Source organism: Cervus canadensis, chromosome 32, assembly GCF_019320065.1.
Source record: "Cervus canadensis isolate Bull #8, Minnesota chromosome 32, ASM1932006v1, whole genome shotgun sequence".
NCBI classification, from domain to species: Eukaryota; Metazoa; Chordata; class Mammalia; order Artiodactyla; family Cervidae; genus Cervus; species Cervus canadensis.
Window position 1 is genome coordinate 13698205 of NC_057417.1, and position 24696 is coordinate 13722900.

General features: G+C 41.9%; 1 long non-coding RNA gene across 1 annotated transcript; it reads right to left on the minus strand.

The window, feature by feature from the left end:
* Positions 1 to 684: 684 nt before the first annotated feature.
* Positions 685 to 20320, minus strand: LOC122433480. Its single transcript, XR_006267106.1, has 3 exons — positions 20148 to 20320; positions 2743 to 2747; positions 685 to 697 (listed from the first exon to the last, which is right to left on the minus strand). It is a non-coding gene; the product is annotated as an uncharacterized LOC122433480 (long non-coding RNA).
* Between the last annotated feature and the right edge of the window lie 4376 nt (positions 20321 to 24696).

Sequence of the window (24696 nt, forward strand, 5' to 3'; positions counted from 1 at the left end):
TAGGAATTTAGGAAAGAAGGGAGACCATTGTGGGACACATAGACTCTTTGGGAATCCCATGCTTACTGTCAAAACAGTCCCCAGCTTCTTGCAAAATTTTACCAAGAACCACCTTAGTGCTCAATATTGTGTGACCTGTTACAGGCAGAACAAAACACCAGGCCTGTCCGCAAGATGAATATGGTAATAATGACTATGACTAAAATTAATCAAAATACTGGCTATTCGTCCAGCACTTAACATGTGCTTGGCACTGTGCTAAAAGTCTTACATGCATCAATCTGTTTAATTTTATTATGACTCAACCTGTCAGACAAAACTCACTAGTACAATATAATAATAGCAATGAAAAGCCTTTTTTTTTTTTTTTAACAGAGCAAAATGTCAACATGTGCAAATGAATCTTGTGATAATTGAGTCTGTATGGAAGGTGGGGTTGGTGAAAAAAGTCAGGTGAGAACAACATGGAATTTGGATGGAACATCTCTATCTCTGATGCCGCCAGCCTGTTAATCATCTGGATATTTGCCACCTGAGCTGTTAGTAGCTTTTGGTTTGCAGTTTTTCTTTTCTCATTCTTTTAGAAGTCATCTTTGACTCTTGTGTAGGACAGATCTTGTTGCCTTGCTGCCTCTTCCAGGCATGAATGGCTAGATGGCAAAAAAAAAAGGTTGCAGATGCCTCAATAAATCAGTTCCTGGAGAGGAGAGGAGGTACTCATGTCTTGTCTCCGTCTCCAGGGCAGTACTCAAAGTCAGCTAATTGGATCCAGGAAGGGGTTACAGAGGGAGGCATCAAGGAGCAATGGCCTGAATCAAACCCTAGATTAATTAAAAAGTGTCCAAGTGGATTGAATATTTCATGCCCTAAGGGCTGAAGTCAAGGTCCCTTTGGAATAGAAATCAGATGTGCTAGTGTGTGTGTGTGGTGGGGATGGCGGTGAATGGGAAAGAGAAGGACAGTGGGGTGGGGGGTGAGGGAGGGAGGAACGAGAATGAACATGAGTTAACCAGAATTCAACCAACTTCCCACCTTTATTACTGGATTATCTCAGAGGGTGATATACTTTTTGGAGGGCGTTCATGGTGTCATTTGAGCTGATCCTGTTAGAATTCCATGAGGGTAGACAGAGTGAGTTCCTGGTCACAACTTAACTACCTCGAGGAGCCTGGAGCCCAGAAGGGTCAGTCCTGACCTAGGCCCAGGCCTCCAGCACCACCTTAGAACTGGCAGCAAGTCTGGAGATGAAGGACATTTCTTACCTACCAAGTAATGGGTTTTCAGAATCTTCTTCCATTTCTCTATCATGGAATTAGTTCAGTAAAAAGATAAAACTAGAGGCGTGCAGATTCCTTTGGGCAACCCAGAAAGTCCTTGGTCCTGCCCTGTCTCTCTGTCCCTCCTCAGGCCTTGGCTGTACTCTTTCCATCTCTGTGCTCTGTTCCTATCTGTGGGGTCTGAGCATCTCTGTGCCTCTCTTACTTTCCATGGGTTTGTCCCACGTGTCCTTGCTTGCTTGTCTCACTGCCCCCACCTCCCTCTTCTCTCTGTCTGCCCAGCTCCCTGCTCCATCTGCTCACCTCATATTCTGCTCACCTTAGCCTCCTCTGCCTTCTGTCTCTGCTCTGTCGGTCTCCTCCTCTCCCTGTCTGCATCTCTCTGCTCGTCTATTGCCTCAATCTGCTCAATTCACATTCCAGCATCTTCACCACTTTCTCTGCCCTCCTCCTTCATGTCTTCCTTCTCCTCTCTTCCCCTCACTCCTTCTTTTCTCTTCTTTCCTTCTTCTCTTTCCTATCCCACCAAGGTTATTTTGTGGGTGGCTTTAGTCAATTCTAATCAATAAGCATTTCTAGACTCCCTACCATAGCCAAGGATTGAGCTGGAGGCCCCCTGGGGAATCCAGACCCAACTGGTCCCTGTTTGCAAGTGGTTCTTAGTGGATAAGGTTTTAAGAACTTAATACAACTTTCATTTTGGACTTAGCCTCAGCCAGGAGAAGTGGTTGGGGTAACTGAGAAGGATGTAGGAAGTTGGGATCTCAGTGGACAGAGTGGGTAGGGAGCCTGGCACTGTCCTGAGCAAGGCTGTGCCACCAATGGGGCAGTCCTGGCTTTTCCACACCTGGGAAGGTGGCTCTTACCTGTGCAGTGTGGCAGGCCTGGCTCTGCCTCCACCCTCAGTGGACAGTACCATCCCCTGTCCATCATCTGGAGGCTCTTTTCAAGGACTGATATATTACATAATTGGTCTGGTCTGGACCTCTGATTGTACATTTGGTGACTTTTGAAATAAACCACAAGACTAAGGGAGCCTCACAGCTCTAATTATTTTGCCAACTCCTGTTCTGCATATCAATTTCCCTCCCCACACAATTCATATTCTATACATCTGTCTGGCAGGGAGGGTGCCTGGGAAAATGACATGGTTTTGCACATGACATTTGTTAGAAGCTGGAGGAGAGACTATCTAATTTCACTTGATAATCTCTTATTTATGGATTTGTTCTTTTCTTAATAGTAATGAGACTTACTATTTCCATCTTGTTGTGACAGCTTTATCAACACCTCTGTGGCTGCATTTGCATCCAGGTAATAGAACTATGATCAAATTGAATTGGCATAAATAGCAGGAAAATTCACTGGTTGGGTATGTCAGCAAGCCCAAAGGGATGGGTCTCACAGAAGCTGCCTTCTCTGGTGGGTGGTATATTTGCTGGACTCTCTAAGAGTCAAAGTCCACTATGTCTGACACTGACATAGTAGGACTTTATAAAAGCCTTTACCCCTCTGAATTCAGTCTCTCTGCAAAAGATCCTACCTTTTGAGGCACTAGATGCTGTGGGAAAGGCATACATTTTGGAGTCAGACTTACCTGGCTTGTGTCTTGCCTCTGTGAATTATTACCTGTGAATTTCCTCTTCAGTAAAAAAAATAAAAGTTTTAAAATAGCTATAGCGTTTGCCAAGCACTTATAAATGCTTTACCTGTAGCATTGCATTAATTCTCACAAAGACTGTAACATAGATTTACTTTCTTGGTGAAGAAACTGAGTCATACACATATCTCAGGTGTTGGCTCTATCTGGCTCTTTATAGAAAATTTTGCTGACTCCTCACCCAGATGACAGTTTGAACCCCCTTGAGTTGTTCAATATAGTAGCCCTGGAGCCAGGATTTGAACATGTGTCTCACTGAGATCTGAGTAACTAAGGTTTTCCTACAATATAGGGTAACTAGGAAAACTCATGAGATAGGAATCCCTCTGTTTAAAAAAATTTTTTTTATTACAAAGATTTAGGGACAAGGATGGTCAGGGCAACACTGTTTTCTACCAGGAGGATTTGGAAATAATCTGAAAGCCCATCTACAAGGGATATGGCCAAATAAAACAGGTACATACCTGCTTCTCAGCAGATTCTTCTCAGAGAAGAATGGCTTCTCAGGTGTCTCAGTGGTAAAAGAATCTGAGCGCCAATGCAGGAGGCATAAGAGATGTGCATATAATCCCTAGGTTGGGAAGATCCTCTGGAGGAGGAAATGGCAACCCATTCCAGTACTCTTGCCTTGGAGATCCCATGGACAGAGGAGCCTGGTGGGCTGAGCATGCACACATGCACACACATACATACAATGGTAGCTCACACACACATTAAAATGAATGAGGCTGACCCATGTGTACTGAAAGCTGTACATAGCAATTCACACAATCATACATCTATTAATATATAATTGTATAAGCACTATATAGTATATATAGCAAAATACAGTAGGTATTATGTTACTCCCAAATGCCACTTATTTCAAGATGCACCTTTATTGTAAGTGCCAGTAAGAAAGAGAGAAATTGGCCACCACACAATGCTTTTAATTGTAAGATGCATTCTTATCTCAGAGATTTTCAACTTGAAAAAAGTACATTCTAGAATACATGAAATATGGTTTGTTTATTCATGTAAGAATATGTGCATTGCAAAGAGAATAAAATACCTATGAATAAACTTAACCTAAGGAGACAAAAGAGCTGTATGCAGAAAACTATGACACTGCTGAAAAAAAAAAAATCAAAGACAACATAAACAGATGGAGAGATGTTCCATGTTCCTGGGTTAGAAGAATCAATATTGTGAAAATGACTGTACTACCAAATGCAATCTATAGATTCAGTGTGAGCCCTATCAAATTACCAGTGGCATTTTTTTTCACAAAACTAGAACAAGAAACATCTCACAATTTGTGTGGAAACACAAAAGACATCAAATAGCCAAAGTCATCTTGAGAAAGAAGAATGGAGCAGGTTCAGTCTATGCTAGAAAGCTACAATCATCAAGACAGTATGGTACTGACACAAAATAGAAATATAGACCAATGAGACAAAATAGAAAACCCAGAGATAAACCCATGCACCTATGGGAACTTATCTTTGACAAAGGAGGCAAGGATATACAATGGGGCAAAGATAGTCTCCTCAATAAGTGCTGCTGGGAAAACTGGGCAGCTACACGTAGAAAAATGAAACTAGAACACTTCCTAACATCATACACAAAGATAAACTCAAAATGGAGTATAGACCTAAATGTAAGACCAGAAACTATAAAACTCTTAGAGAAAACATAGGCAGAACATTCTATGACATAAATCACAGCAAGGTCCTTTATGACCCACCCCCTAGATTAATTGGAAACAATAACAAAAAAATAAAACTAAACAAGCAGGACCTAATTAAACTTAAAAGCTTTTGCAGAGCAAAGCAAACTATAAACAAAGTGAAAGGACAACCAACCCTCAGAATGGGAGAAAATAATAGCAATGAAGCAACTGACAAAGGATTAATTTCCAAAATATGCAAGCAGTTTTTGCAACTTAATACCAGAAAAACAAAAACCCAATCAAAAAGTGGGAAAAATATCTAAACAGACATTTCTCTAAGAAGACATAAAGATGGGTAATAAACACATGAAAAGATGCTCAACATCACTCATTGTTGCTGCTGCTGCTGCTGCTAAGTCACTTCAGTTGTGTCCGACTCTGTGCGACCCCATAGATGGCAGCCCACCAGGCTCCCCCGTCCCTGGGATTCTCCAGGCAAGAACAGTGAGTGGGTTGCCATTTCCTTCTCCAATGCATGAAAGTGAAAAGTGAAAGTGAAGTCGCTCAGTCGTGTCCAACTCTTAGCGACCCCATGGACTGCAGCCCACCAGGCTCCTCCATCCATGGGATTTTCCAGGCAAGATTGTTAAAGAGATGCAAATCAAAACCACAATGAGATATCATCTCATACCAGTCAGAATGGTCCTCACAAAAAAATCTCTATAAACAACAAATGCTGGAGAGGGTGTGGAGAAAAGGGAACCCTCTTGCACTTACAGTGGGAATGTAAATTGATACAGCCACTATGGAAGACAGTATGGAGATTCCTTTAAAAACTAGGAATAAAACTACCATATGACCCAACAATCCCACTACTAGCCATATACGCTGAGGAAATCATAATTGAAAAAGACACATGTACCCCAATGTTCATTGCAGCACTATTTGCAGTGGCTAGGACATGGAAACAACCTATATGTCTGTCACTAGATGAATGGATAAAGAAACTATGGTACATATATACAATGGAATATTACTCAGCCATAAAAGGGTTGATTTGAGTCAGTGCTAATGAAATGGATGAACCTAGAGCCTATTATACAGAATGAAGTAAGTCAGAAAGAGGACAACAAATGTCATATATTAACATATATGTATGGAATCTAGAAAGATGGTATTGATGAACCTATTTACAGGGTAGCAGTGGAGACATAGACATAAAGAGCAGACTTATGGACACAGAGAGTGAGCAGGAAGGAGAGGGTGGGATGAATCAAGAGAGTAGCATGGACACATATACACTAGCATGTAAAATAGATAGCCAGTGGGAATTTACTATATGGCTCAGGGAACTCAAACTGGGGTCCTGAGACAACCTAGAGGGGTGGGATAGGGTGGGAGGTGGGAGGGAGGCCCAAGAGGGAGGGGATATATGTATACCTATGGGTGATCCATGTCAATGTATGGCAGAAACCAATACAATATTGTAATTATCCTTCAATTAAATAAAATTTTTAAAAAGAATATGTGCATTTATGAAAACACACAGAAAAGTCTGGATGGATATGTATCAAAGTGTGTGGTGATTATTTCCAGGAATGTTAAGGGAATTGAGGGGTAAAAGAAGGAGAACTTACACTTTTTCATCTTTATGACCCTGAATTGCTGAAAAAATTTACAACTGTGTACTACTTATGTAATTGTAAAAAAGCACTTTTTAAATGGAAAAAAAAAAAAGCATTTAATTAGATAATACCTATAAAGTGACTCGTTGAGTACCTGGCATAGAGTTGGAAGATAGCCAGTGTCATTCTCTGCCCTGCTTTCTGGTCGACCACCAAGAAATCACTCAGTGAAGAGAGACAAAATATTGGAAACATTTTCTAAACATTTACAAAGTTAAAATGTCCTTGTTCCTTATAAAATATTTCTGTTTGCAGGTAAATATTTGGCCAGTTATTTAATCTTCAATTTTCTGTTCTTCGCTAAAGGCCATTCCTCTGTTAATCATAGACTATAATGAACTCTATAAATACTACACTATAGGAAGAGATTTGAGGTTCTAAGTTTCCCTGAAGAGCATATCAATACAGAAAAATTAGGAAACAAGTGACTTATTAGCCATAGCCACAGGAAATACTTTATTAATAACATTTCAAAAGAAAGAAGTGTTTACACACAGTTTTTCATATCCATTCTCCATACTGCTGAAGGAAAATGGGGACAGGCCTGCTCAGAATAACAAGTAATCCCCAAATCATCTGCAAAGTGGAATTTAGTTTGATAGTTCTCCACATTGCAAACAGAATAGGAACATTTTTCCAAGTCATATTTTTGTGTTGCTTTCTCCCATTTTGAAATACAAACTAACAATTTGGCATGACATAAATCGAACTAAAAACGATTTTTATACCTGGAAAAGGGACATTTATATGAAAGGAATTGGGGTCACAGATTTCAAAGGTGTAAGAGACTATGGGAGCTACTTAGTCCAGCCCACTGACCTGTGTAGGAATCCTGTGTTACACTCTCTGTGACTGCGGCTCAGCGTTTGCATGCAGAATTTAGATAACTCATAGGAATCTCTATTTAACTGAACAATGAAAGGGCACAGCAGTAATAGCCATGATAGCAGTAATCTTGGCTATCAAGGGAAAGGGGTAGCTAATACACTCTGTGGGGTCCAGGGGAAGTTTCTAGAAATGCCTGATTTATCAGTTAGAATGGCTTCTAACTGCATGTAACATAATACTTATGTAATAATGGTTAAATAAGAAAGACAATTATCTGATATAACTAAAAAAAAAATCCAGAGGAAAGCAATCCCAGAGCAGTTTTAGTGGCTCAAGGGTGTATTAAAGTTCTTTCTATCATTGTACTCCACCTTTAAGAGTTTCTTAGTCTTTCAGGCTTAGGCTTATTGCCCCATGGTGGCAAGATGGCTTCCAGAGCTCTCGGAATCGTATCTTCATATGGTCAAGTCTAAAGAAATGAACCAGAGAGGTGACCAAAGGGGGAGCAAGAGAGAAAGAAAAAGTTTTTCTCAAGTCATTATACTTTTATCAAGGAGGACCTAGAAGAAATACCCTACAAAACTTCTTTTTACATACAAATGTCTAAAAATAGGTAACATGGCTCCCTAGCTGCAAAGGAAGCTGGAGAGTCAATATGCTGCTTGTTTAGCCTGTACAGTGGGAGGTGGGCAACGGTGAAGAAACATTGAAAATGGCTTTTGGGTCAGTTAATAAGTGTTTGACATAATTACCACGGTGCCCACAGCTATTCATCTCTTTTTCATGGGAGCATGACCTAGGGGAGGATGCGTCCTCTTCAATACCAAGGGATGAATCATGATTGAACTAAGAAATTCAGTTCCTCATGCCAGTTAAGAATGGGAATGGGATGTAGTTCTGGCAATGAGATGTGAGATGATATCTCCCAGAAGTCTGGGGAGTTTCTAGGAGGCTTAACTCCCATCCAGAAAAGAAGATCTATGCTCTCTTCCCCTCTTTCAGAATTTGTATATTTTTGTTTGAGGTTCTGGTACTTGGAGTAGGTTCTACTACTTGGAGCTCTATTAAACCGTGAGAGGATATATGCGAGGACAAAACCCGATGCACTGAAAAAGAGACGGGAGAGATAAAAAGGGCACCTATCCTTCTGAACTCTGGAACTTCCTACTTCCATACTTCTTGTTATGGGTGATTGTTATCTTTGGTTTGCTCAAAAAAGCAGATCGTGGGACAAAGGGCTAATATGCACCTCGTTAGGTGATACAATATCAGGAAACATGTGTGCAGAACAGAGAGAATGAAGCCAGGAAGGAGGAAGTGTCAGTATGAGAACGCATTATCAAGTTGGCTGCCATTGAGCATGATGGTCCTCTAAGAAACCATGTAAACTGCATCTCAGGACAGTGCATCAGAGCGGGAGGATGGATAGTTTCTCCACCAACTCTCACCTCTTGTCAATCAAGGATTTTCCTGTGGTGTGTTAATTGCCCCAGGCTTCTAAGTTTTGCATGCATGGGTACCAGCCAGGTTCTACAGTGTCCAACAGCTTAGCATTAACATGGAAACCTTGGGAAGGAGATGAGAAATGTGTGGTGTAGGTGCAGGGATGAGTTGAGGTGTAGTCAGGTTGCACCTAATATTGATGGAGTCTCAGTGGTGGATATAAGGACTCCGGTGATATGGTATCTAATATATTCTACAGCTTGCATCAATCAGATCTCCTCTTGACCTCCACTTTTGAAAACAAGATACTCTTACTTCTTCCCTGAGAGAAAAGATATGTCTGATTAATCACAGAGTTCTTTTCAAGGTGGGTAGCTGCAAAGACTCAAGACAAGAGAGTTTTTGAAACTAACTATGATCCTTGCTGTTGCAGCTGGTTGAGCTCTTGATTCATATCCATCATCTTCAACCATGACTACCATGCTGGATTACGCTGAACCTTTGTTGCCTTGCCTTTGTTGGGCCATGTTTCCTGAAACTGCCAATTCTCTATAATCTCAGGGCATGGAAGTGTGAAAAGAAGCTCCAATGAATTCTCCCTGCCCCCATTGTGTAGTTGTGCCCCTAGTTCTTTATGTAATAATCAAGTGGCCTCACTGACACTCACTCCTTTCTTTGTTTTCTGACCCATGGGCAAGAAGAACTCAATGCACTGATAGCTTCAGAATGATACATAGGAGGTATCTAATGTAATTTAATAGTAAATATCCTGTTGTTTAAGTCATTTTGAGTTAAATTTTGTTTTTCTCCTGGCAATCTAAAACATCCTCACTAATGTAACACAGGAAGTGACAGCTAAGGTTGAGATCCAAAAGAATAGCAGAAATTAAAAATAGGCAAAGATTATGGGCAAACATGTTTCAGGAAGATGGACAAACATAAAAATCTGTACAGGAGTGAAAATGTAAACTGTTTGTAGAGATTTAACTGGTTCAATATGGCCAGAATCAAGATTATTTTTAAAAGTTGCTTGTTGAGGTTTCTTATATAATGTTGGCAATTTGCAAAGGAGAGTTTAGTGCTTTTGAGGAATCCAACCTGAAGAAGAACCTTGTGTCACAAAATAATAGCAGAAGTTGCCTTGTCTTTTGAGAACTAAATAACACTGACTCATATTTCTAACTGCATCTCTCACTATTGGATTAGTTTTCCCCATGAATTTCCTAAACTTTATGTCTTATGCTCCAATTTCCACTTCTAATTTCCATCAAGTTTAGGTGCATTTGTCTTTTGCTTTCTGTGGCTGTGCTCTTCTCTTCATCATCCCATGTTCAACAAAACTCTTTCCCCCACCTCTGCAAAATGCCAATCAACTATGAGAAAAGTCAAGATTCGCTTAATATATTTCGGAGGGTGGATGAGTGGGTGGAGAGAGACAATAAAAGGGGTTCAATTATAGCACAACTGATGGCTTAAGAGGACATCGTTATTGTAAGACCTCTCTGCCAGACCTAGCAAAGTATGAGGGGAATTCTCATGGGCCAACATCATTCTTCAAGTTTCCTGTCCTGCAGTCATAATACGGTCCTTCATCTCCAAGAATTTCCCCACTTTTTTACTATTCATTTTGCCCAGCAGCTTCTAAATGCCTCCCTCATAGTTATACAGAGATATTCAGTTTGAACATCCTAATCCTTCCCTGATTAACAGTCAAAGGACTATCTTTCCACAACCAAGATTGTTCATCAAGGTGGTTTTGTTAAACAAATGCATCCCTCTCCCTGAATCTCAGCTCTTAATCTGGGAACTGTGGAAAATTCTTCTGAGAACAGTGGAAAATTCCAGCAAACTGTGGAAAATTCTTAAAGAGATGGGAATACCAGATCACTTGACCTGCCTCCTGAGAAATCTGTGTGCAGGTCAAGAAGCAATAGTTAGAAGCAGACGTGGAAAAATGGATTGGTTTCAAATTGGGAAAGGAGTACATCAAGGCTGTATATTGTCACCCTGCTTATTTAACTTATATGCAGAGTGCATTAGGTGAAATGCTAGCCTGGGAGAAATATCAATAACCTCAGATACGCAGATGACACCACCCATATGGCAGAAAACAAAGAAGAGTAAAGAGTCTCTTGATGAAAGTGAAAGAGGAGAGTGAAAAGCTGGCTTAAAACTCAACATTCAGAAAACTAAGATCATGGCATCTGGTCCCATCACTTCATGGCAAATAGATGGGGAAACAATGGAAACAGTGACAGACTTTATTTTCTTGGGCTCCAAAATCACTGCAGATGGTGACTGCAGCCATGAAATTAAAAGATGCTTGCTCCTTGGAAGAAAAGCTGTGACTAACCTAGACAGCATATTAAAAAGCAGAGACATTACATTGCCAACAAAGGTCTGGCTAGTCAAAACTATCGTTTTTCCAATAGTCATGTGTCAATGTTGGACTATAGAGAAAGCTGAGTGCCGAAGAATTGATGCTTTTGAACTGTGGTATTGGGTGATACTCTTGAGAGTCCCTTGGACTACAAGGAAATCCAGCCAGTCCATCCTGAAGGAAATCAGTCCTGAATGTTCATTGGAAGGACTGATGTTGAAGCTGAAACTCCAATACTTTGGCCACCTGATGCGAAGAATTGACTCATTTGAAAAGACCCTGATGCTGGGAAAGATTGAAGGTGGGAGGAGAAGGGGCTGACAGAGGATGAGATGGTTGGATGGCATCACTGACTCGATAGACATGAGTTTGAGCAAGCTCCGGGAGTTGGTGATGGACAGGGAAGCCTGGTGTGCTGCAGTCCATGGGGTCACAAAAAGTCAGACACGACTGAGCGACTAAACTGAACTGAACTGAATCTGAGAACTGGTTTCTCTACACTTCATTTGAAAGAGAATGAAAACCTTGGAGTGAGGAGTTGACTGGGAGACGTTTCTCCAAGGGGATACTAATCTTGAGCTGAGTCTTGAAGGCAAAGTTAGAGTCAATAGGGAAAGAGGTGCAGAGACAACATTCTCCTTGAGCAAAGACATAGAGGATGAGAGTGGTGGACACCCATCCCCTGTTTTATGCCTCCTTCCCCTGCAGCATCTTTTAACCTTCAACATATTATTCGAGCAAGTGAATAAAAGAGGAAACCCTGTGGACCTGATCTGAAGGGCCAGCAGTCCAGAGGCCTAATGAGAACACAGGGGAGAGTCCCTTCAAGCTGTGCATGTGCTCACTAGGGTCACATACAGTAAAGACACTGAACATTCCTTTTAAGTTCCAGACAATTTCCCTATAATGTAGAGCTTAAGAGTATTTTCCTTGGATCCAGGCTGCTTAGATTCAAATGTTGGCCCAACCTCTTGGTATCCATGGGATCTTGGTTCAGCCACTCAATCTCTCTGTGTCTGGGTTTCCTTATCTGTAAAATTGGGATAATGATAGCACAGGGTTTTCTGAAGATTAAATAAGTCATGTCTATGTCAACTTCTTAGAACAGTGTCTGTCACAAACTAAGCCCTTATTAAATATTAGCTCAGTGCAAATCATTGACTTGACTCACTGACAATGCTGGCTTGTGATATGTCATGTGTGAGCCATGAAAATAGTTTGGGTCCCAGCTGCTTCTGCCACACAAGTTTTTATAGTGGGAAATGGATCTGATATCACCAATTAAGTTAATTGGCACAACTTATTTAATTTGGACCTCTAGTGCACATAGTGGGAACAAAATTTGGAACCCAAAAGCATGGATATAAGAAGAAAAAATCACCACATATATTGCAAAGGAATGCCCAGCTGCTTTAAGAGCTGTTATCTGCTTGCTGGGGACATGTTACTTATGTTCCTTTTGTGTGAGTGCTCAGTTACTAAGTGGTGTCTGACTCTTTGTGACTCCATAGACTACAGCCCTCCAGGCTCCTCTGTTCATGGGATTTCCCAGGCAAGAATACTGCAGTGGGTTGCCATATCCTCCTCCAGGGGCTCTTGGTTGCTACCAAAAATGATGCTCATGGAAGCTTCAATGTATACTGTCTGGGTCTTACCTTCATAAATTTTGATGTATCAATAATTGGTTTGGGTTTTAGCTTCAACTTTGGGGTTTAAGGGCTTCCCTGGTCGCTCAGATGGTAAAGAATCTGCCTGAAATACAGGAGACCTGGGTTTGATCCCTGGGTCGGGATTCCTGACCTGGGTTGGGAAGATCCTCTGGAGAAGGGAGTGATACCCACTCCAGTATTCTTGCCTGGAGAATTCCATGGACAAAGGAGACTGGAGAGCTACAGTCCATGGGTTGCAAAGAGTTGGACACAAATGGAGTTTAAAAAACTCTCCAGGTCTCACAATTGAGAACTACTGTCTAAAAAATACTCACCAGCAAACCACACCCGAGACAAATTAAATCAGAATCAGTGTGGGTGAGGCTTGGGCAACAGCATTTTAAAGGCTCTCCTGGTGATTTGATGTTCAGCCACCACTCCTGTGGTTCCAGAATGACCATTCTGGAAGTTCATTGATTTAGATCTGATCTTAAGTGCTGCCAAGGCTATACTCAATGATGTCTCATCAGTTTTATAGCTTCCAATGACAAAATAACACATCTATCTTAAAAAAGACAACCTCATTATTGAAATTTCTGCCGAAGCCCCCCAGAAATTTGGCCGTGCAAGTGAGATGTACTTATAATGTGATTTTTGATAATGTGAGATTTCTTAAGATCACAAACCTCACGCTGATAATAGTGCACTGCTATACTTTTTTTAAAAAAAAATCTTTTTGGCCACCCCCAAAGCAGATTCTTAGTTCCCTGACCAGGTATTGAGGCCCTTGCAGTGGAAACGTGGACTTTTAACCCCTGGACCACCAGGGAGGTCCCTGCTATGCTTTTGATTCCCAGAATGTACCATTTTTCTGGTAAAATTATCTCCAGGATTTTCTTTGTAAAGTCACTTTTCTCTAACTCTTATCCTCTGTATTTTGTTTCATTGGTGGAGAAGAAGGCCCCAATTAGTGTAAGCTAATTAGCATATCCCATCCCCACCGGCATGGTGATTGGTTCCAAGATGATCAAGTGATCACTTTCTGGCCAATGAGAGCTGAACTCAGGTTCAGCTATGGAGAAAGAGAAGCTTCAACTTAGTGGGATGTGAAACTGAGGTATGAGGTCAGGAGCTGTTGAGAGGAGCCAGGCTGTCTGAGAATGAAGCCCCACACAGAGGAGAGCTGAGCAGAGAGTCATGGTGAAGTTGTCTGCTTTTTGGATAAAGCCCCTGGCACCAGCAGAGTCAGATTACTCTCCAGCTTCCCTCTTGCCCATGTCAATGACTTCTCTTTCTGGGAAAGCCAGTTTGAACTGAGTTTTGACTTAATCGCCCTGAAGCATCTAACTGACATAGCAGAACAGAGGAGAGAATTTACATAGCAAAGTTTGGCTCCTCCAAGTAATTTCTTGCCTGCTTCTTCATTTGGTCCTTGCCACAGTGCTGTGGAGTCAGTATTGCCAAGTGCTAGACTGTCAGCTCTGTGGGTACAAGAAGTCACGGTATGTGTCTCCGTCTCCTCAGCATGGTGCCATCCAGGAGGCAGGCACTCACTAAATAACTGTTGAGAGGAAGAGTGAATTCAGAGATCTCACAATGTGGTTTCAGCCTCACTCAGGATTCCCCTTTATCTAAAATGAGCACCCACCATTCCTTGAATGGACCTGATATTTTTAGGCTTTTGGCCAAGTTGTTCCTTCCACCTAGAGTATGTTTTCTGTTTCCTCTGGGTTTCAGATCCTCATTTACCATTCAAGACCAGAACAAATGCCTCTCTTTATGAGGTTTGCTTTGGCTCCCACCAGTTTGCTATAATGATGTTCTTACTCTAAGATCCTGTGGGGAAGAAGATGAAAATTCAGAAAAATCCAGATTGAAATCTCCATAGTGTCACTTCCTAGCTCCATGACCTTGAGCAAGTCATTTAGCTGCTGTAAGCCTGTGTTTCCTTAGTACAAGTTTGAGATGAAAATCCTGCTGATCTAATATGTCTGTTGTGGAAAGCAGATGAAACACACAGTGTATAAATTTTCTGTGTGTTCTAGCACAGAGAAGACAGTGATTCTAAAAGGCACTATTTTTCTCCCTGTTTCATATTATTGAGTAACCTGTGCAATTAAGTAACCCATGCCCAAGGTCAAACAACTATTCATTCACTTATTTTTAAGTCATTATTTATTCAGGCCCTACTATGTGTCAAGCTCTGTGGGTCCTAAAGACATAGTACTAAACAAGACAGATAAAAATCCCCATTCCCATATTCATAAGAGAAAGAGAAAGAGAAAGATCTAATATAAACAGATAACCACATGCATAACAAATGTCACAAAGGGGAAGTTTAGGGATATTGTGTGGAGGGAATATCAAGATACTGGAACTTGAACATAAGACTGCTCTGAGTTATGACAGTTAAACAGAAGTGGGAAGAACATGCATGTCCTCTTCCCCTGTCACACAAGAGGGATTGACCTCTTTCTGTCCCTACTGGTCCTGGGGGGCTCTGACTCGGGCAGCCAGGCACCGCTTCTTGGCCAGCCCCAGGGACATGTGGAGACCTTGGAGAAGGACTTCGTGCCTCTGACTCGTCTGTTTCTGGCTCTTCTTATCAGTGCTGCCAGCTATTATATCCATCCCCTTCACGCACCTCTCCACTCTGACCAGGCTTCTGATATTTCATTGTTCTCTGAAATTACCTCCATAAGATTTTAAATAAAAGTGAGAAATGGCCTCTTAGAGCCTCCAGATTGGCCCGGTGCAGTTTTCCCCTCCCTTCTTTCATGCCACAGTCAACAGAGTTGATACAGCCCCTGCTCAAAGCCTAGTCTTGCCCAGAAACTTCTCATGGAAAATGCCTGAGGCTGAGGGATTATGAATGGGCAGCACACAGACTGTGGGCACACACAGTAGTTTAAAAATCTGGGAAATTTCACATGAAAATCCACGTTTCTGGCTTCTCCTGAAAGGTCAGAAGAATTGGCAGCACCATTCCCACATCTCCAAAGGCAATGCTCAGCTGAAGCTGAGTGATGGCTGTCTCCTTTAGAGCAAGCACGCTGCGGTTCATCACAGACCCCACTGCTCCCTGTCGATCCCCAACCCAGCCTTCTGCAGTCATTTACTGTAATTTCCTGGTCTTTGAAAGCACAAAAGTTTGCATTGAATTTTAATCTGTATTTAAAGTGGTTTGGACACATTGTAAACACTGAATTAAGAGTAACTATTATTAATAGTAATTGTGGTAACAGTCAAAGAGTACAGCCCTAGAGCTGGCTTTTAAAAAGTATATATAGGGCCTTTCTCATAGCAATTGGGTAGGAATAATGATAGCTCAACAAATATTCAAAATGACACCATCCCTTCTTCCTAATCAGTATTCCTACCTTAGAAAATTTCTTAGTAAACTGCATAAAATCCTCACCCATAATAGAAGCAGAGCATGTTGCAACTAGGTGATTATTATTTACTGTCATTATATAATTAGACATAATTTCAATAATTGCCTAAACAGAAACTACGTGAATAAATATTCCTTAGGAAAACACAAATTAATGAAAAGGGAATCCAAGTCGGGGATGACACCTGCAAGATCCAGAGGGCCAGGTGAGGGTGATATGCACAGAGGATAGTCATCAGGGATATGGACCAGTCAGGCAACTGGGTCTTTTTGAGAGTGGATTCAGAGCAGTGAGTTTTCTTTGGCTCAGTCTCTAGCAAGATGGCTTTGTCCATCAGTGAGGGGAAATAACAATTTAACTGAACTTCAATCTGCTTACTACTAAACGTGCAAGTGTCCTGCTGCAGCTGACCGCTCTCCCTCCTTCCTTCCCTCCCTCTATTTCTCATCCCTTTCTTCCTCTTCCTTCTATTTCTTCTTCCTCTTCCTGCCCCCCTTCTCCTTCTCTTTTTCCTTCTTCCCCTTCTCTCTCTCCTTCCTCCCTCCCTCCTTTATTCAGTGGTCCTTGAGTAGCTGCCTTCTGCTGTGGGCACTGTCCTAGGTGCTGGTGATACAGTGGGGCACCAGGCAGGAATGAAGAGTACCTTGTTGGAGTTTGCTATGGAGCACCTCCTCCCCTTGGCTCCTGGGAAATGTGATGCAATCTGTCATTCTATACATACTTGTTGATCACCTACTATGTGCCAGTCAGGGAACTAGGTACTAATCTGCAGTAATCAAGCCAGTTATGGCCTTCTTCTTTTGAAATTCACATTTGAGAGAGGAGTAGACTGATAAAGCAAACAATCAAAGCAGGAAAATAGTAGGTACTGAAAATGCTATGCTAAAATTAAGATGGTGTTACAGGTGTCTGAGGAGACACATTTGTCACAGAACCTGGCTTGTGGATACCTAAAAGTTCTGTTCCAGCTTTCTTCACTGTCCAGACAACCTGTATGATCTCTCTCTTTGCTTTTCTCTCATTTTTGTCTTGGAGTCTGGAGTCAGAGAAACTTGGGTTTGAATCCCAGCTCTGACTCTGTCTCTGAACAGTGCCTTTGCCATTCTAGAACCAAGTAATGTATTGTTGATTTATTTTACCTGCTAATTGTCTGTCTCACCAAACCTAAGCTCCTCAGTCTCCCTTGCAACCCTGACTCCTATATACCTAACACCCTTCTAAGCCCTTGATAGGCAGATACATGTTTATTGATTGACAACATGCACGTGAGTTAATTTGCTTTGTTCTGATGCCTAATCATTTTGAGTGGACCAGGTAAAAGGGAGACCTGTATGTCCCAGTGTTAGCATCACATTTGGAACCCACCCACTCCCCCTCCCCCCACTTCTTATAATGATGCTGACACTCACATGTGTAAGGCTGTTAGGACTATAGTCCTCAGATTTACGAAGATTGAATGCAGTGGATAACTCCCACCTTTCTTGTGTGAAGGAGAAATAAAGGATAGTCGTATGGCTTTCTTCAGCTCCATCTGTGTGTGTGAGGAGCGTTACACTGGCAGTAATTACAGAAAGGAGAGGAAATGGAATAAGTAGCGAAGGAAGAATTAGTTGTACTCGACCTAATTAAAATCCTGTAGAAAGAATTCTTCTCCTATTTGCAAAGGTGATCTAGCATGACCTTGAAGTCATTGTATTAACCACTGTACTTTTCATTTTAAGGGGAATAAATGGCAGAAAAATCATTTGGGAAAGGCAACCCTCTATTTGCCTTTCAGAAATTAAATGACCTTGATTTCTGAACCACTTCCTCCCAATGAAATTAAATTGCATTGAACCCTGTCAGTTAACAAGGGAAAGCTAATCAAGCTGGAGGAGGGAGGAACTCCCCCAGCTGATACTCTGCCAAGAGCTGGGGACTTTGGAGCAGAGAAAAGTAGCAACAAGGTGGGAGTCTGGGGCCTTTGGTCAAAGTTGATTGAGTTTTTTTCACTTTGTTTAAAAAACACAGGCACATGGAAGATACAAAATCTTCTTTCCTAAGTAGTATTTATACTGTTTTATATGTCTTAATGGTAAAGGGATATTTTTCTACAATCTAGCACAGGTTAGAAAGTTTCCAGGCAGATTATCTGCCCAGAAGGAAGTTGCTATAGTCGGAATAGGACAACCACTAACATGAGAGCTATCATCAGTATATTTTTTATCAAGTCAAGCTCTTTGTACACATTATCTTATTTAATTCTTGCAACTATTTATATTAGCTGCTATTATTTCCCCTGTTTTGCAGATAAGAAAACCAATGCTTGGAAATGTAATTTGCCCAAGGTCACACAGTGTAACTGAATGGCAGATAGGGGCCAGAATCCAGGCTGGTCAGATTCTTTGACCATAAGAATCTTTTGTCCCAACTTGGCCATCCCACCTACAGGAGTGTTTTTCTCAGGCAGGATGTCAGAGGCCCTTTAATCCCAAGTGGGAGGTATCTTTGGCCCAGATTGCTCTGGTTTGGTAATGGCAATGTTTTCTATATGTGCATGCTAAGGCACTTCACTCATGTCCAACTTTTTGAAACCCTATATAGCCTTCAGGCTCCTCTGTCCTTGGGTTTCTCCAGGCAAGAATACTAGGAGTGGGTTGCCATGCCCTCCTTCAGGTGATCATCCTGACCCAAGGGTAGAACCCAAATCTCTTATGTCTCCTGCATTGGCAGGCAGGTTCTTTACCATTAGCACCCCCTGGGAAGCCCTGTACTCAATAGATGTTTATGACTGTATAAATTGGCAGGTGCCTGAGAAATGTCCTAGGTAAGGTCAGAAGAGATAATGTGAATCTCACTCTCATGGGTTGATAAGAGCTTATTTATCCAAACATGAAGAATGGAGCTAATAGCTGATGTAGCTAAGGAGACATAGCAGCATAATGCATTCACCAAGAGCATGGGCCCTGGGGTCTAACTGTCTGAGTTTAATCCTGGATCCAATGATTTACAGTTGTGCAACTTTAGGCAAATTATTTAAGGTCTCTGTGATTCTGTTTCTTAATCTTCATAAATGGAGAAAACAATAATACCTACCTTGTAAGGGTGTCATGAAAATTAAATGAGATAGTTATATATCTAGCATACATTAAGTATCTAGTATATATTAACTATTAAGATAAGTTTGGTCAGAAGCTCAGGAAAGCCTGAGCTTCTGGAAGAAGGCAGAAGGGATCAGTTCATTGGAAGCTGATCACCAAGGGAGACTTGTTTAGGGACAAAGTGAGCTGGCAGGAGGAAAAGGGAACAAGGAGCTAAGAAATGGAAGAGCTCACAGGACTTGCTACTTTCCCAGTAGATGTCCCAGGTAGATATCCATGGAGAGGATGCCTTGCTAGGAAAGACCAGGCCGAAAGGAAGGATAGAAAGCAGTTTAGGAGGATCCCTACATCTATACATCCTTCAGTCCATTCATCCTTCTATGTTTATCCTTCCATTCTCTACCCCTCCTTCCATCCTTTCATTCCAGAATCTGCCAACCTGTCTAGGCTTCCATCCAATCCTCAATATTTCTCTCTTTTTCTTACTCCATATGTTCATCCATTCATTCCTCCTCCCCATCTATCCTTTGATTCTTAGGATAGTATAGTGGTTAAGAGGGCCGAATGTGGAGATTCAGAGCCTGGATTCCAGACCCATGTTATTCATGGCTTATATGACCTTGAAAAAATTTCTTAACCTCTCTAGGCTCCAAGTTTCCCACTTGCTAATTGGGGCTGTCTCCTGAAGGCAAAGGAGAGTGACTGGAAGATTTTGATCATATTTATGTTTTTGCAAATTTACTGTGTCTGCTTTGGGGAGAATGGAGTGAAAGAGGGCAAGACCAACAAGTAAGAAGTCAGTTGGAAGGCATTGCAAATAACCAATGCCAAAAATAGTGTGAACGTGAACCAAGTAGTGAGAGCTGTCATTTCTTCTGTGTTTGTTGTTTTTCAGTCACTAAGTTGTGTCCGACTCTTTACAGCCTAATGAACTATAGCACGCCATGTTTCCCTATCCTTCACTATCTCCCAGAGTTTGCTCAAACTCATGTCCATTGAGTCAGTGATGCCATCCAACCATCTCATCCTCTGTCAACTCCTTTCTCCTCTTGCTCTCAATCTTTCCCAGCATCACTTTTTCAGTGAGTTGGCTCTTCACATCAGGTGGCCAAAGTATTGGAGCTTCAGCTAAAGTATCAATCCTTCTGATGAATGCTCAGGGTTGATTTTCTTTAGGATTGACTGATTTGATCTCCTTGATGTCCAAGAAACTCTCAAGAATCTTCTCCAGCAGCACAACTTAAAAGCATCTATTCTTCAGTTCTCAGCCTTCTTTATACTTCTTATGTGTTTAGGAGGTGTCAGATGCACTGGCGCCTGCTAAGTCTGGATTGTCTCTTTGACCCTTTCTAATAACTCTAATAGTTAAATGCTGTTTAATTATTTCCATTTTACACATGTGGAGAAGGAAGATTAGAATATTTTAAGAACTAACTAGAATCAAACAACTGGTAAGTAGCCGGGATTTGAACATAGATCATTTGACTCTGACATTTGATCTGCAGCTCCAGGCAGCCCTGAGCAAGGACAGTGGAATCAAGAATGAGGAGAAAAGACTACGTCCAAGAGACTCTGTTGCTGCTAAAGAAGCAAGATGACTTGATTGGCAGATTGCTGGAGGCATGGGTATGCTAAACTGGCTCTCTGGGGGTAAAATCCGGGTTTTGTAGCTTTCATCAATTTGTATGGTATAAATAATCCCATCATTACTAATGTGATGTTACTGAACTTGGAACTGGGAAAAGACAGTGGAAATTAAAGAGAAGAGTCAAGAAGGCCTTGGGAGTTTACAGCTTGTGGTTGAGTACAGAGAGATGTGGTTAATTGTTTCAAGGGGCTTCTGATTTCCCTTGAGTCAGACACAGTTATCAGAATCCCCTGAAATCTGGGAAACTGTTTCCCAGAAAATTGCTTGTTGTCACAAAATTCTCAAAGCATTTCAAGGTTTTCATTGTTGTACCGATGCCCTTATACTCCATTAAAAAAAACCAAAATCCCAGTGGCACTTAATATATAAATCAACAATAAATATTTATTTAAATCTCATATTTGAGACTTTTCTGGGGTCTGGCTGGGCTTGACTCAATGCCTCTGCTCCACGTGTCTCTGCTTCTCCACCTGGGCCCAGCAGGTTCATCCAAACATGGTCACATGGCAATGGCAGAAACACAAGATGGTAAATGGAAACATTCAAGGTCTCTTTAGCCCTAGGCTTGTAGCTGGCAGCCTGTCACTTACACATCATTCTGTTATCCAAAGCAAGTCACATGTTCGAACTCAAAGTGAAGGGGTGGGGAAATATGTTTCATCCTTTTAATGGAAAGCAGTGAAAGTCACATGTCAAAGACCTGGATACGGGAAGTGTTGAGGCATTGGGGCCGACGATTCATCTACCACTGGGGCATCTCTCCAGGTGAGCAGAACAGACTCAAGGCTGGAGGGCTGTATACCTCCCTTAGAGTATGCATCTAGCCTCTACTCACCTCTGTTTTTCCTGTATCTTCATGAAGAGAAGATAGGGGCCCTAGAGTCCCCTAGAAGATAGAGGCCTCCTCGGTTTCCTCCTCTGCTGCTGGGAAAGCTGGTTTTGTCCCATAGTTTAGAGACTTGAGCATTACATCATCCCTCCTTTGCTACTTTGACAAACCAAGTGACTTTCTCCCCACTCAGGGTTTCCAGCGAGCCCTTCAGAAAAAGGTGCTGCAGATGCAACTTTTCCTATTGCATCTTAAAATTAGTGCCTTTTCTTTTTTTAACAAATAGGCCTTATTTATACCATGCACACACAACAAAAAAAGGAAGATAATTAGGCATACACACTGCAATCAAGCTTATTGGGTTCGTTGGAATCGTTAAACTTAATTACTTTCACTTGTTATTCCTGGGGGCTATAATATCAGTATTAAATGCCAATGGAATCTTGCAGTATGTTTGATTTAGCTGAAACAAGGATTCAGTAATTTACTGCCTCTCTGAGAAAATTTACCAAAGCAAGGAACATGCTGCATGCCTCCTCTTGTTTTTCATGGGGTCTGCTGGAAAACACCCTTGCTGAAAGTCTGGGAGGTTGTCTTTTAACCTTTCTCAATGCCCTGAGAGATTCTCTTTGAAATTCCTGTCCACCTCTAGGAGGAATTAACCACAAGTAATAACCAATGGGCACATCTTATTTAATCCTCGTAATTTCCCCATTTTGCAGAATAGGAAACTGAGGTTCCAAAAGATTAAGTAATTTGCCTGAACTCACACAGTTTATAAGAGGCAGGTCCAGGACACTGCCTAATGGGGAAAGTTCCTGAGCCTGAAATCAGTGTAATCACTTCTGTGGTTCCCAAATCTTGGTTATTGGTTACTTTTCCAACTTCTTGATAAGTCTTATTAAAGACTTCTTGATAAGTCTTATAAACCCTCTCAACTTCAAGTTCTAATAAAATCCAAGGTATGTGAATGTTTGCCATGTTCCTGTCATTGTACTAAGAGTTCTAACTACTTTAACTCATGCAATCTTCCTGGCAATGCTGTCTATAGCATATGCTCATTGTATTTTGTTATTATTGCTACTATCACTACTATAAATTGATTCATCTATGTGTTAGGCTAATGTCAACATCTGTATCAGTCAGGAGTTTTTTTCAAATGCAGGTGATAGCTGCTCACAACAGATTACCAAAAAGGGCTTTATTTTTTCACATAGCAACAAATCCTGAGAGGCAGTCCTGGCTGCTATGGCTGTTCACAGCGCCATTAGAAACCCAGACTCCCTCCATTTTTCATCTCAGTCATCCTTAGAGGTTGGCATTTTTCTTCATGGTTGCAAAATCATCGCTCCACCTTCAGGCATTGCATCTATCATCAAGAAAGCAAAAAGGAGGTGAAGCGCTGGAGGCAAAAGCTCCCTCCTCTATGTCCCCCTTTATTATTGGTGCGGGGTCACCCTTTCTGAGGTCTACTCCCAACATCTCACTGTCCTGGGGCATTCCTCACTCAAGAAAGCCTGGGAAAGACACTTTATTTTGGTTTCACATGTGGATGCCATAAGCAAAAGCAGGGTTCCTATGTAAAGAGGAGGATAACAGATATGGGCAGGAGAGGAAGAACCAGGTGTCTGGCACAACAATCTCTGAGGACTAGGTCAACAGGCTTTGCTTATTGAAGCAGGTTGAGGTTTTTCCCCTTGAAAAGCTCCTTTTCACTCTGCTGTTTCCTATAATCCTCGCACAACGTTTTAAGGAAGTTGGTCCACTTTCATTCCTGAGTGCTCTCAAAGACATTTTCCTAGTCCATTTTTTCAGCCTCAGAAATGAGGGGCAGGAGGAGGGGAAGGGACCGCCTCTGCCACGGACAGATCTGAGCAGGGCTCATATCTCCCCGGCAACAAACATGGGTGGCAGGCCGGGATGGCCTTTTGAATTGGGAACTGGGATGGAGGATGGGTAGAGAATTAATTATGCAATTAGCTAGGCTTGGAGTCAAACCTCTCACCACGCTCCTAATTAATTGATCAGATGCACCACCTGCTGACCTTCTCCCTTCTGAAGGCTCCCAGAATGCACTGTGGGTGCGGGAGGGGGTAGAGTCTGCTCACTCTTTGGGGGACTGGGGAGTTCCGCCTGAGGTCTGTGTGCGGTCAATTAACATAAGAGCCCAGGGACCCCTGAGCATGCCTTATAATGATCAATTAGGGTGAATAAGCCAGGGCTACTAGAAAGAGGAAGCTTGATTCATTGGTTACATGTGTAGTGGAGGGGGGGACATGGTATACAGCGGTGATTTCCAACAACCATTTTCAGCACAGATAAATTCTTTATTCCAAGGAGGAAGGAGGCAGGAGAATAAGAGTAGCAACAGAGTTCAGTGACTACTGACATATGACATGAGGGTTTTTGTTTTGGCTAAGAGTTTGTAATTATAAAAATCACATACGCTAACAATAATGGACATGAGTTTGAGTAAACTCCGGGATTTGGAGATGGACAGGGAGGCCTGGCGTGTTGCAGTCCATGGGGTCACAGAGTCAGACACGACTGAACAACTGAACTGACTGAACAATAATGTAGAAGAATATTTTTGAGTGATTATTATTAATGAGACACTCAATGCTTTAGCTTTGCTGTATCATTTAATGCTTACAAGAGCTTATGAGAGGGTTACCACTCCACCTACTTTCCAAAGGAGGAAAGAAGGGCTCAGAGAGGTGAAGGAACTTGCTCAGTCACATGGCTAGGAGGTGGAAACCCAAGAATTTGAACCCAGTTTTGTCTAACTTCAGAGCTTGTCCCTTTAAACTCTAGTCATTATAACGCATGCATTTTAGGAAAGCTGGATCCTGCTAACAATTATAAAGAAAGTAATCACCCATAATCTCAGCACCGAGGGACAGTCTTGCACAAGTTATACTAATCTTTTCCTCCCACTATCTCAGCTTCCAGGCCCATTTTCATTTCCCTTCCATGCTCCCCACTCCCCTTCACTATCACCAGCACCATTTAGACCAGGGGTAAGTAGCTGACTCAAGCTGGGCCAGTCACATCTGCCCATCCTGATTTAGAATAGAGCCACAGAGACCATGAGCCGGGGAAAGTGAGAGTTGCTGAATTGCAGAGGCACATGGGCCACTGAGGCCTCCACAATGGGTCCTGTGGGGGCTG